Source organism: Condylura cristata, unplaced genomic scaffold (genome assembly GCF_000260355.1).
Source record: "Condylura cristata isolate star-nosed mole 26May11 unplaced genomic scaffold, ConCri1.0 scaffold00018, whole genome shotgun sequence".
Classification (NCBI taxonomy): domain Eukaryota; kingdom Metazoa; phylum Chordata; class Mammalia; order Eulipotyphla; family Talpidae; genus Condylura; species Condylura cristata.
The window spans coordinates 1,666,156-1,678,156 of NW_004567119.1; positions in this window are offsets into that span (position 1 = coordinate 1,666,156).

The window sequence follows — 12,001 nt, forward strand, 5'->3', positions numbered from 1 at the left end:
TTCCTTGCTTTGAATGACCAGGATCTTCAATATTTTTTTTTTTTCAACAGTGCTAATTTTTGTTTCCATTTTTCTCTCCCCTTGATAGCAATGCATTATAAAAATTGTAATAGTCATTTTTACTATTCATGAGTCTGTTTTTGCATAACTTCAATAAGGAATTTTGTCTGCTTAAAAAAAAATAGAAATTGGCAGTAGGCTTTAGTGGCTATGCTTGGCATTCTACAGGAACTTCAAACACAGCTGAACCAAGAAGATAAGCATCTGTTGCTTTGTTTGTCAGGTTCCAGAGACCTCCAAAGGAGGTGAGGAAGCTTGCCTCCATTGGAAGGACTGACAACTGAGAAAAATATTGAGCCTTGGTACCTCGAGAAGAGGTGACCCCAGGTTGAATTTCTGAGACTGGCGGTGTTCCTGAAGCCTACGTCGACTGGACATCTGCTGTTCGCTCTGATACTATATGGAGTGTCCCGACAAGGCCATCTAAATTTTGCTGTTTAGTTAGTCTGCCCTTTGATTTTATGCAAAAATAGAAAAATGGTTAAAAGGTATATTGAATTTGTAAATAGGCTGTACATTGTTAGATTAAGTTGGGATCAAGGTTGAGAGAACTTGTTTTTAGAGAAATTAAACAAGTTTTTATTGTTATTTTGATACATATAATATATATCGGTTTTGTTTATTTTTTTCTCTTCACCTATAATGACAAACAATTTTGCAGTAATGATCATCATACAAGACATTCATGAACACTGCTGGTGACTGCTGTTTCTTTTGTAAACACTTGAAACCTTACAAAGACTGGAAACTTTATGGAGACCTACTCTTAAGACTATACCCTGTGGGCCCTCCCTGGTGGCACAGCCGGTTAACGCACAACACTGAGAAGCTAAAGCCACTTCCGCATGAGTTTGATCCCCGCCCTGGAGGTGATCCATATGGCGCAGCAGACCTTTCCTGTCTCATCTGCTGCTCCCCTCAACAGTGTTCCTCATCAGTCAGCTTGCTCTGCTCCCCACTCTGCCTCTGGGGACTCCTCTCACTAGTCCCTGCATCTCTGACCTGTACCCCAGTTCTGTATGCATAAATAAATAAATCTTAAAAAAAAAAAAAGAAAAAAGACTACACTCTGTGATTTGTGCCACCATAGATATGGTGGTATGAAGTCAAAAGAGGGAAACTGTTAAGAGGAAGGATGTCCTACAGGAACTCTGCAGTTTTGTGGACCCCACCCACTACTCCAGCTTTCTGGATTCCACCCCCTACTCCAGTGATTGGAAAATTACAACTCCCAGCAGTACCAAGGAGACTCTTACAAGAACCCAAGAGTGGAGCTAAGCAGGCATTCTGGGACTTTTGGGGGATAAATAGAAGTTTTTCAAAGGTTGCTCTGGAGAGGTAATGGCTCTCTCCATTACCCTTTTGGGTGTGCCTGCAGAACAATTAATTTTTAAGCGTGTGGGTGAGGACCCACAGACAGGCAGCCCAGGTCACCCTGGGCTACCATGTAACAGATACAGCTGCTGCAGCTGCTTTCAAAAGGGAAATATTAAAAGGCAGATAGACGGACAATCACAGGACAAGAATTGCCTCTGCTGTCTGTCTTCCAGCACACCCTGCCTATAACATCATGCTGACACCTCACGCTGCCTCAGGCTGGATCCCTAGTGAAGCTAGTCCCAGATTCCTAACGCACACACAGAAGGACATAATAAATGCTTATGTAGTTTTAATGCATTAAATTTTGGAATATTTTGCTCAGCAAATATACTTAATATGGAACCTCATAAGGATGCAAAATTGTGATTTAAAAAATATATTTATTTATTTGTGCATACAGAATTGGAGTACAGGCCAGAGGTGCAGGGGCAGTGAGAGGATTCACTGGAGACAGAGTAGGGAGCAGAACAGGCAGATGGATGAAGCACACTGCTGAGGGGAACAGCAGGAGAGTCAGGAGGGGTCTGCCATCCATGTGGGTCACCTCCAGGGCAGGTGAGGATTGAACTCATGAGTAAGTGGCTTTAGCCTCTCAGTGCTGCGCCTTAAGCTGCTGCGCCACCAGGGAGGGCCAAAAAATGGTAATTCTTTTTTTTTTTTTTAAAGATTTATTTATTTATTCATATAGAACTGGGGTACAGGCCAGAGATGCGGAGGGTGAGAGGCTTCACCAGAGACAGAGTGGGGAGCAGGGCAGGCTGACTGATGAAGCACACTGCTGAGGGGAGCAGCGGGCGGGTCAGGAGAGGTCTGCTACGCCCTGTGGAGCTCCTCCCGGGCAGGCGGGGATCCAACTCATGAGGAAGTAGCTTCAGCTTCTTAGTGCTGTGCTTTAACCCGCTGCGCCACCAGGGAGGGTCAGATTCTTTTTTTTTTTTTTAATAAAATTCTTTACAGTAAACATTAAAACCAGTTAAATAATACTGCCTAATTTATACTTAATAGTTAAAATTAAAAAAATATTTTTATTCATTACTCAAATCTTGTCTTCCACCATGTACATAGACATCTTGTCTTTCACCATACATGTGAAGATGTTTTTCTTTTTAAGAAAATATGATTATGTAATAATTAGATTTATCTACTTTAATCAGTGTTTTTCATATTTATGCATGCAATTTGTTCTTGAAAAATATTTTCATATTTCTTTTTGTTCACAGGTACTATACAAGAATATTTATATAATTCACACATTCTGTATTGAAACAATACTTCTCAAATTTTGTTAAATAACCTATACTTCAAATTTGAGATTTCTATAATGAATATTACAAATAATTATTCTACATATCTTTCTGAATTAAATAATGCTATAGTTTTTTTAGGAGGAAAATAGATATATACACTTAGACTACAGTTCTGTTAGTATATATGAGTAACCTAACACGTTTATTGAGATTTCTACAGCATACAATATAAAACCCCAGTGTAGTTAACAATTTGTGCATCAGATATTATTTTTCCCATAATAATAATAAACCTAATTCAAGAACTACAGGCAAACCACAAAATATGTATTGCATCAATTCAGCATTACGGGGAATTTCTAGTAGTAGCTCAATCCGACCTTATTCGAACTGAATTGGAAGTAGCACGTTATTTTACAAGAGATGATCTTTCGCAAACATATCTTTTTAAATATGCTAAGTTTACACTTTTATAGGAATGAAGAAATTACAAAAAACATTCTTAAGTGCTTTCTTTGCTAACCTATGGGATGATGTGATACTATTTAAACAACTGAAGATACTTGAATATTTAATGATAGCTCTATCACTAAACAGGTGCATTTCAATTAAGTAAGAGAAAGGAAAGCAAGGAGCCACATGTCACACATATAGAAAATTAGACTGAAAATTTTCCTCAGAAAATTATTTAAAATAATCCACTGTTACTGTAAATTGTTCCTCCTGATGTATTTCTGAATAACATACTTTACTGTTTACAGGAAGCAGCTGAATCAACCTGAAGTGTCTCATATTTTGTACAATAACACCACTCATTGTAATAAAAATATGCAGACAACATTCTTACATTTTATATTTAACCACAGATGAAACATTGACATAAATAATTATTTTAATATATTTTCTACAAAATCCATTTAAGTGAAAGGCAGACTGGATCTGGATGCTCAATTTCTAATGAAAGTAATTAGTGTTCAAAATAGACTTGATTTTAAGTGCTAATGCAACGCTGCATTCATAATGTACAGTATTTCCAATACTCCTAAAAATCTGCATGCATATTATTTCTAAAATAACCCAGAGCTGCACTGCTGATCCCAGACAAATAAAATCCCAAGGCAAAGAGGAGATAATTTGGTAAACAAATGCTTTAAAATCTTATCTAAAATCTTATTATATTCACTTTTAACCAACTAAGGAAAAAAGTACGTTGTATAAGAGAAAATAATTTAATTGATTATCTGAGCAAATATGAATTTCAAGTATTTATATAGAGTAAAATTCACTTTTTAAATAATCATAAGAACACAGAATAAGTACATATTCTTACTAATAAACCTGATCAAGAATCTAAATCCTGAAATAGCTCTGTATGCATGAAATTGAGTGATAATCATTTATAGGCCTACTATTTTTTAATTTGGTGTCTGTCATCCTTATGGTCATAACTGTGGGGATGAAGCTGCCTTTTAAAATCAAAAGGGAGTGGGCTCTCCCTGGTGGCACAAAGGGTTAACGCACTGCATTATGAAGCTCTCTGAAGCCACTGCAGCACCAGTTGGATCCCCCACCAGGGAGTGACCCACAGGGCACGGCACACCTCTCCTGACCTGCCACTGCTCCCCTAAGCAGTGAATTTCAGTAGATAGGCCTGCCCTGTTCCCCACTCTGTCTTTGGTAAATCCTCTCAGCACCACACCTCTGGCCTGTACCCCAGTTCTGTAAGCATAAATAAATAAATAAATATTAAAAAAAAATCAAAAGGGAGTTAAATGCAGGAAATCTGGGAAAACATCACTTTGCTTATAAAACCTAACCACATATCAGATTTTTTTTGATGCAGCTGAAGTTGGCAAAGTCTAGAACACTGATTATATTCATTTCAATAGTAAAATTTAGAGAGATACTAGAAACAGAAAATGCAGTTTTTAGTGGTGTTACAGGCTCTATCTTTTCCTTTCTTACCCCTTAGGTCTGTTTTTGAGGTTATCAGCATAGAAACAACGACAAAAGAATCGACAACTCCAATAGATCTGGAAAACAAATAAAATATCTCTTTTCTCCACTAGCAATTTTTAAAAGAACCAGTTTTAGTAGTATTCATTCACTGTTGTACACTTGTCTTCCTTTCTATATATTTCTGGTTCTATATTTTCTGTTTCTACTATTTTTGGTTTCACTTACTATTTTTACTCTGATTTATTCAGCTAAATATTTAGTGAATTTCTACATGTTCTTCTACAGATTTACAGACACAAATTGAACTATTAAGTACACTTAGCCTCATTGCTAACTGTTATTATTAGATCTTTGACATAGACTTATTTAGAAAAAATGCAATTAGAAATTTCACTGCAATGTGCCACACAGGTGTTTTAAGTGATAAGAGGGCCAGGGATGGTCAGTCTTAATGTTCTGCCCCTGCAGTTCCAAAGCCAGAGAGAACAGACATACAAATACCCACACCGGTGCTACAATAAAATTAATTATGGGCAGTGCTACTTGACAAGTGTTACTCTTTCGATTGTTTAAAACTTTTTAAAAAAGGGGCCCTCTCTGGTAGTGCAGTAGATTAAAGCACAGCACTGCAGCTGCCTCAGTGATAGTTCAATCCCTAGCCCCAGAGATGACTCACATGTGACAGCAGACCTCTCTCTCACCTGCTGCCCCCCTCAGCACTGTACTTTGTCAATCTGCCTGTTCTACTCCCCACTATCTCTGTTGAATCCTCTCACTGCCCCTGCACTTCTGGCCTGTAATCCAGTAAATCATAAAAATAAAACTTTAAAAAAGTATGATCACCATTCTTAATTTGTGAATCATACAAAAGCAGATGGACAACCAGATTTGACCCAGTAGTTTACAGATAAATCATTTTTAGTTTTTGTCTATACTTCAAGATACTAGACACACTGACTGAAAACTATTATTAGATTTCTTACCTATTTCTCATATTTTGTTAGATGTGTTGCTTCAAATATTTTAAAACTATATTATAGATACATTAAAATGGAGATTTCTGTAAAACTGATCTAATTTGCAGACGATATGTTAATTTGCATGGAAAACCTTAAAAACTCCACAGACAAACTAATCAAAACCATTAACCAGTTTAGAAAGGTAGCAGAATATAAAATTAACACACAAAAGTCAGAGTCCTTCCTAAAAACAACCAACCAATCAGAAGCAGAAATTAAAAAAAAAAAATCCCCTTTTCAATTAAAACAAAAAGAAGCAAATACCTGGAAATCAACCTAACAAAAGAGGTAAAAGACCTATCCAAAGAAAATTACAAAACACTGTTAAAAGAAATACAAGAAGACACCATGAAATGGAAAGACATCCCCTGCTCATGGATGGGGATAATTAACATCATCCAAATGGACATCCTGCCAAAAGCAATATACAGATTTAATGCCAGACCCATAAAAGTCTCAATGAAATTCATTAAAGAAATAGAAAAAAAAAAGCTGATGAGATTCATATGGAACAACAAAAGATTTTGAATAGCCAAAATTCTCATGACTAAGAAGATAATGGAGGCATTACAATCCCAAACTTCAAACTATACTACCAAGTCACAATAATAAAAACTGCATGGTATTGGAACATGAACAGACATATAGACCAGTGGATTTGGATAGAAAACCCCAATATAAACCCAGAGGTTTATGGACAGCTAATCTTTGAAAAAGGAGCAAAGAAGATACAATGGGACAAAGAAAGTTTGTTCAGCAAATGGTGCTGGGAAAACTGGGAAGCTACTTGCAAAAAAATGAAACTAGATCAATACCTCTCACCATACACAAAAATCAACTCAAAGTAGATTAAAGACCTAGATATAAGAACAGAAACCATAAAATATCAGGAAACAAAGATGGGCCAAACACTACGCGACATACACATCAGTGGCACCTTTAAAGATAGAGCACCCAATTCAACAATAGTGAAGACAAGGATAAATAGATGGGTCTACATCAATTTAAAGAGCTTCTGAACAGCAAAAGAGACATTACAAAAAACAGACAGACATCCCACTAAGTGGGAAAATTTTTTCTCACACAAAACTAGCGATAAAGGATTAAGCACAAAAATATACAGAGAACTGATGAAACTCAACAAAAAATAAACAACTCCACCAAAAAATGGCTAGAAGAGCTACAAAGGCACTTCTCCAAAGAGGGAATGCAGATGGCCAACAAGAATATGAAAAAATGTTCAATATCACTTGCAATAAGGGAGACGCAAATTCAAACCACAATGAGATATCACCTCACCCCAGTGAGAATGGCACATCTTCAAACAACTAGCAACAACAAAGGTTGGTGAGGATGAGGAAAAAAAGGAACTCTCCTGCACTGCTGGTGGAAGTGCAAACTAGTACAACCACTATGAAAAACTGAAGGTTCCTCAAACTGCAAACATGGAGCTTCCATATGACCCAGCAAACCTACTCCTAGGTATCTACCTAAAAGATACAAAAAACACTGATTCAAAAAGATGCCTGCACCCCCATGCTTATCACCACTTTATTTACAATTGGAAAGACATGGAAACAGCCCAAATGCCCAAAAGTGGGTGACTGGATTAAAAAGATGTGGTACATATACACAATGACACAATTGGATATTACTCAGCAACCAAAAAAAACAAAAACAAACAAACAAAAAATGCTTTTTGTAGCAATATGAAGCTGGAAATGATCACACTTAGTGAAATAAGCCAGAAATAAAAGGAAAAAATACCAGATATTTTTACTCATAGCAGGAATATAACGGACCAGGTGAGAAAATAATAATAATGAACATCTATATACCAGAGACATTTTATGGGATTGAGTGAGAGATGGGATCCAAAACAGTGGGGGGAGGGAAATACACTGGATTACAGTGCTGGCACAAGGGTGATTAGGTGATGGGAAACCCAAGGGGAAAAATGCACAAAATGATATAAAAAATAAACTATTACATTATTCATTTAAAAATATATATGAAGCAAAAATGAAAAAAAAAATGGAGACTTCTGTCTTTCTGTTGGGTTAACATTCAAAAGTCTCTATTTTCACTAGTGCATTTATGGGGCACTAATCTTGAGTGTACTGCAGGGAAAACACCAATTCTCTGACTCATATGTTATTTGTAAGTATTCCCTTGGATTTTATTAGGATTTTTGAACCTGTATTTAAGGTATTTCATCATGTTCATAAAATGCAGGTCTCTTTCTCTTCCCATACTACCACTGTCCTGTATCCTTGTTCCAGTCCTTGTGGACTTTAAAATATTAAGCATTAAGTATTCCTTATGTTCAATGTAGTAGTATTTCCATTCATGTGCACACCTGAAAATGGTCGACCCTTATATCTTCTGAAACTATAATCCTCTTTCTGATGTTTCTAAGATGGCATTTAAGCCTTTTTAGCCTTGTTTTTCAGTTTTAATACTATTAAATCTTTATTTTGTCATGAAATGTTATCTTGACTTGCATTTTCTTATATATTAACCACAGTTATTTTAAATGTGTCTGGTAACTCTAATCCAGATTACATGCACATATTTATATTTTGTAAATTTGGTTCCACCTCCTATCGTTGCTTTACTAAGGGCTGGGGATTGTGTATGAAAAACTGCATATATAAACTGAAGTTCAACCAGATTATCACCTTCTAGAAAGTACTTTTTCTTGTGGTGAGCAATTAAGAAGGGGCATAGCTCCCATTTTGGCTAACAACAAAGCTGTTTTGAACGACTTCCAAACTCTGTAAGGTTTAGTTGGGAGTTTTAATTACACTTTTCCTCATTGGCTTGACCTCTAATTGTTACATAATCAGAATACATGCCATTTACTGGTTGTTTCCTTACTGATTCTTGCTTTCTTGGATGTTTCTGAGTTGGATAATGGCATGAGAAGAAAGATAGTACAGAGTTGAAATCACTTCAATGCACTTTCTTGCTCTCCAAAATGATGGGCTTTTGAGTGCAGGCTCCATCCGTAGCTGCCAACATTAAGTTTTATCTCTCTTATAAGGCTGCCGAAAACTCAACCACTTTTCTCAGTTTCTTGGGTGCTATTTTCTGCCCAACTTTTTAGGCAGTTAAGTCCCATGCCACATTTAATTAGCAAATGCCTTGAGGGAAACTGCCAGAGGATACTGGTAGCACCCTCAATCTGTTTAACTTTTTGGAACTCTGAGTCCTCAAATCCTAACTTGCTCTCCTGAAGCTGAAAATTCATGTTGTTTGGTATATTTTTTCAGTGTTAGTCTATTTATATTTGGGCAGAAATAATGATAATAGCTATTCCTACAGGTTAAACCACTGTTCTTTACTACACATACATTTATAGGACATTAAGTGCACCATTTAACCAACTAATTGAGAAGAGGTTATCATTCTCAATTAATTTCTATGGTAACAAAGGACAATTCCCTTAAGAGAAATATAGATAACTTTGGGCAAATTTTTAAAACCTTTCTGCAAACTTAGTTTTATATACCCCCACATTTATAAATAGGGAAAATAAATCCCTATTATTTCTGAGACCAAAAACCAAAAGTTGACCACAAAGAAAAGCCGAGAGACTATAAGTAACCAATACTGATAACGCCAGTTAAAGAAACTGCCAATGGCCAAAATCTACCATATTAGCTCCACAGGTAGACTTTCTAGTAAGCAAGCTAGAGATTTATGGGTATCCGTTAGGGTTTTCTTGGCACCAATATTGGGTATAATTGAGCATGGGTGATCAGACACCATGCTTATTCTCTAGAACCATATGCAAGACTTTCAAGGGTGAATAAACAAAAATGTGTTTTGAGGGCAATGTGTTAAAGTTTAATGTTATTGGTATTGCCATATTCCTATACAAACACAGAGACATGTTTTTGCATACATGTGCATAATAGGATAGAAAAATAGCCTCACAAGCATATCCTCTTTATTTCAGCATCATAGTATATGGCTGTGATGAGAAGTATCATCAAAAGTTGAACCAATGTAGCCAGCAAATTTATTATATTGCAACAACTTTTGAAAATACAAACTATGAACAACAGGAGAAATACCAACACTAGAAACATTTAGGTGATAAGAATGATGAAAAAATTAAATATAAGTGAGGCAAAAAATAATCATAAAACAAAAAAAGATATTCCCCAAAATAAGACTAAACACTACAGATTAGCAAATGACAAGTTCATTGTGATTTACTTTTATCAGCCTCTGATTTACTTATATCAATTAATAAAATCAATGTTAAAATTATCAATTTATGAATAGGATTATCTTTAGTTTCTGTTCTGTACAGTTAGGAGGCATATAATATGTAGTACCACAGATATGCTATATACATTTTTCTCATTCCTTTTTCTTTCAACGTATTCAATCAGGAATGGCCACTCAGAAACAGAGAGTTCTTCCTTTCACAGATCACCACAGAGAGAACATGGAAACTCCTGCTGCAGCACTTCCAGACTGACACTGCCTGCTCTACCTCTGGCCTATCCAACTTATTTTGTTCTTTAAATGTTTGAGTTACTCTAGGACAGTGTTCAATACACACTTTAAAGTTACTGACACATATGTCAACATAAATTTACCTTAAAAATAAATGTCTTAGATTTATATTTAAGATGAAATCTATTGCTTAAAACCAAAGGAGTCTTAACTACCTCAAGAGTGGGTTGCAGACAAAACTCCTTGCTTGTTTCTCCTCTTTCCACACCCAGGAGCAATTTCAGTCCAACTAAAATGTAAGTTTGCTTATATTGAGCCAATCTTCAAAACCATTGCTTCACTTCCATTGTTACTCAGCACAAAAGTCAAGGCCGTAAAAAGGTTTATTAGTCATATGCAATCTGGCTTTTTGTTGTACTGATCTCCTGACTAGCCACTGTAATCCATGTGGTTTACTCCTTTACCTCTACAGATCTGTGCTGAAAAATCAAAAAAGACCTAACTTAAGTATTCACATGTTACTGTAAAAAAATTTTTAGACTCTAACAATTCATAAACCAAAACTATCAAATAAACATGACTTCGAGAACCTTTGAGAGAAACAAGAAACAAGAACTGAAAAACGTGAACTTAAGGAAACAGGCATACCGTGACTGCTTGGCCTTCCTTCCCTTGCCTGCACTCTGTTGTTCCTCACACAGCTGGGATCCACCCCCATGTGACCACACAGTAAACTGTTATTGTTAAAGCACACTTGAATCTAAAAGTATTGTAAATGATTTCTGTGAGTCCATGGTTCTCATGAAATCTCTCTACTGAATGGGCACGTTGAGGAACACGGTGACCATTTAGGCACTAACGAAACTCGCCTCCAGGTCTTGCAGCGAGTCTCCAATCCAACATAGACATTTCCATCAACACCCATCACCTTACCGTGAGGTGACATAACAGTGTCACCACTATGGTAACTTGACTTCAGGAGCCTGGTCAACTTACCACGGGAGTACACCACCCACGTAGAAAATAAATCAACATGCATTGCTATTTTCCATCCCTGAGGGAGTTAAAGAATGGTGTGAACTTGAAAAAGGTCTGTAATCCATTGTACATTCTGCTGACCACTTTTACTACTGTAAAAGACTAGGGGTCTCTAATAATCAATTACTGTAAGCGGATCACTTACTATGCCCAGCTGTGCCTGCTATCCAGATGGACTGGCTTATTAGATCATTCAGATGTAAGCCTTGGCAATGGGCATGATTTTATTGACCTAACAATTATATTTTCAATGGAACAAAAATTAAAACAGCAGCTTGCTTTCACCTGACAGGAACTGCCTCTGGGACATTTTGTTTCTATGATCTCCAGGCCTCTAGTTCTGAATCACAATACAGCTTCAGGGGCCTCATGAATGACACACCTTCCTATAGGATGGCAATGTAATCCACTGAATTGCTGATTAGTTACTAGCTATGACAACAGCCGGTGTTTACTGTTTATATATGCTGATGTACTCCTTTTATTCTTAGCAGCAGCCCTAAGTAAGTGTTAATATTATATTCTTCATTTCATAATAGAAGAAAATTACAGGCTGCTATGAAATGGGCTCCCTATCACAGCTGAGGAGGAGTTGGGCAGGATTTAGCCCCAGGCAGTCTGATGTCAAGCTGGACACTTACTCACTGTGCATAACTATCAGTAAAGGCCGATTAGCAAATTTCCTTTATGCCATACAAAAAGTAAACATGAGGAAAAGGAAAATATATTTCTTGAAAATGTAAGTACTCTCAAAGGTTCACAGCTTGTATACCGGTCTTCTGTTGTTGTGAATGAATTACTATGGAACCTAAACTTAAAATAACA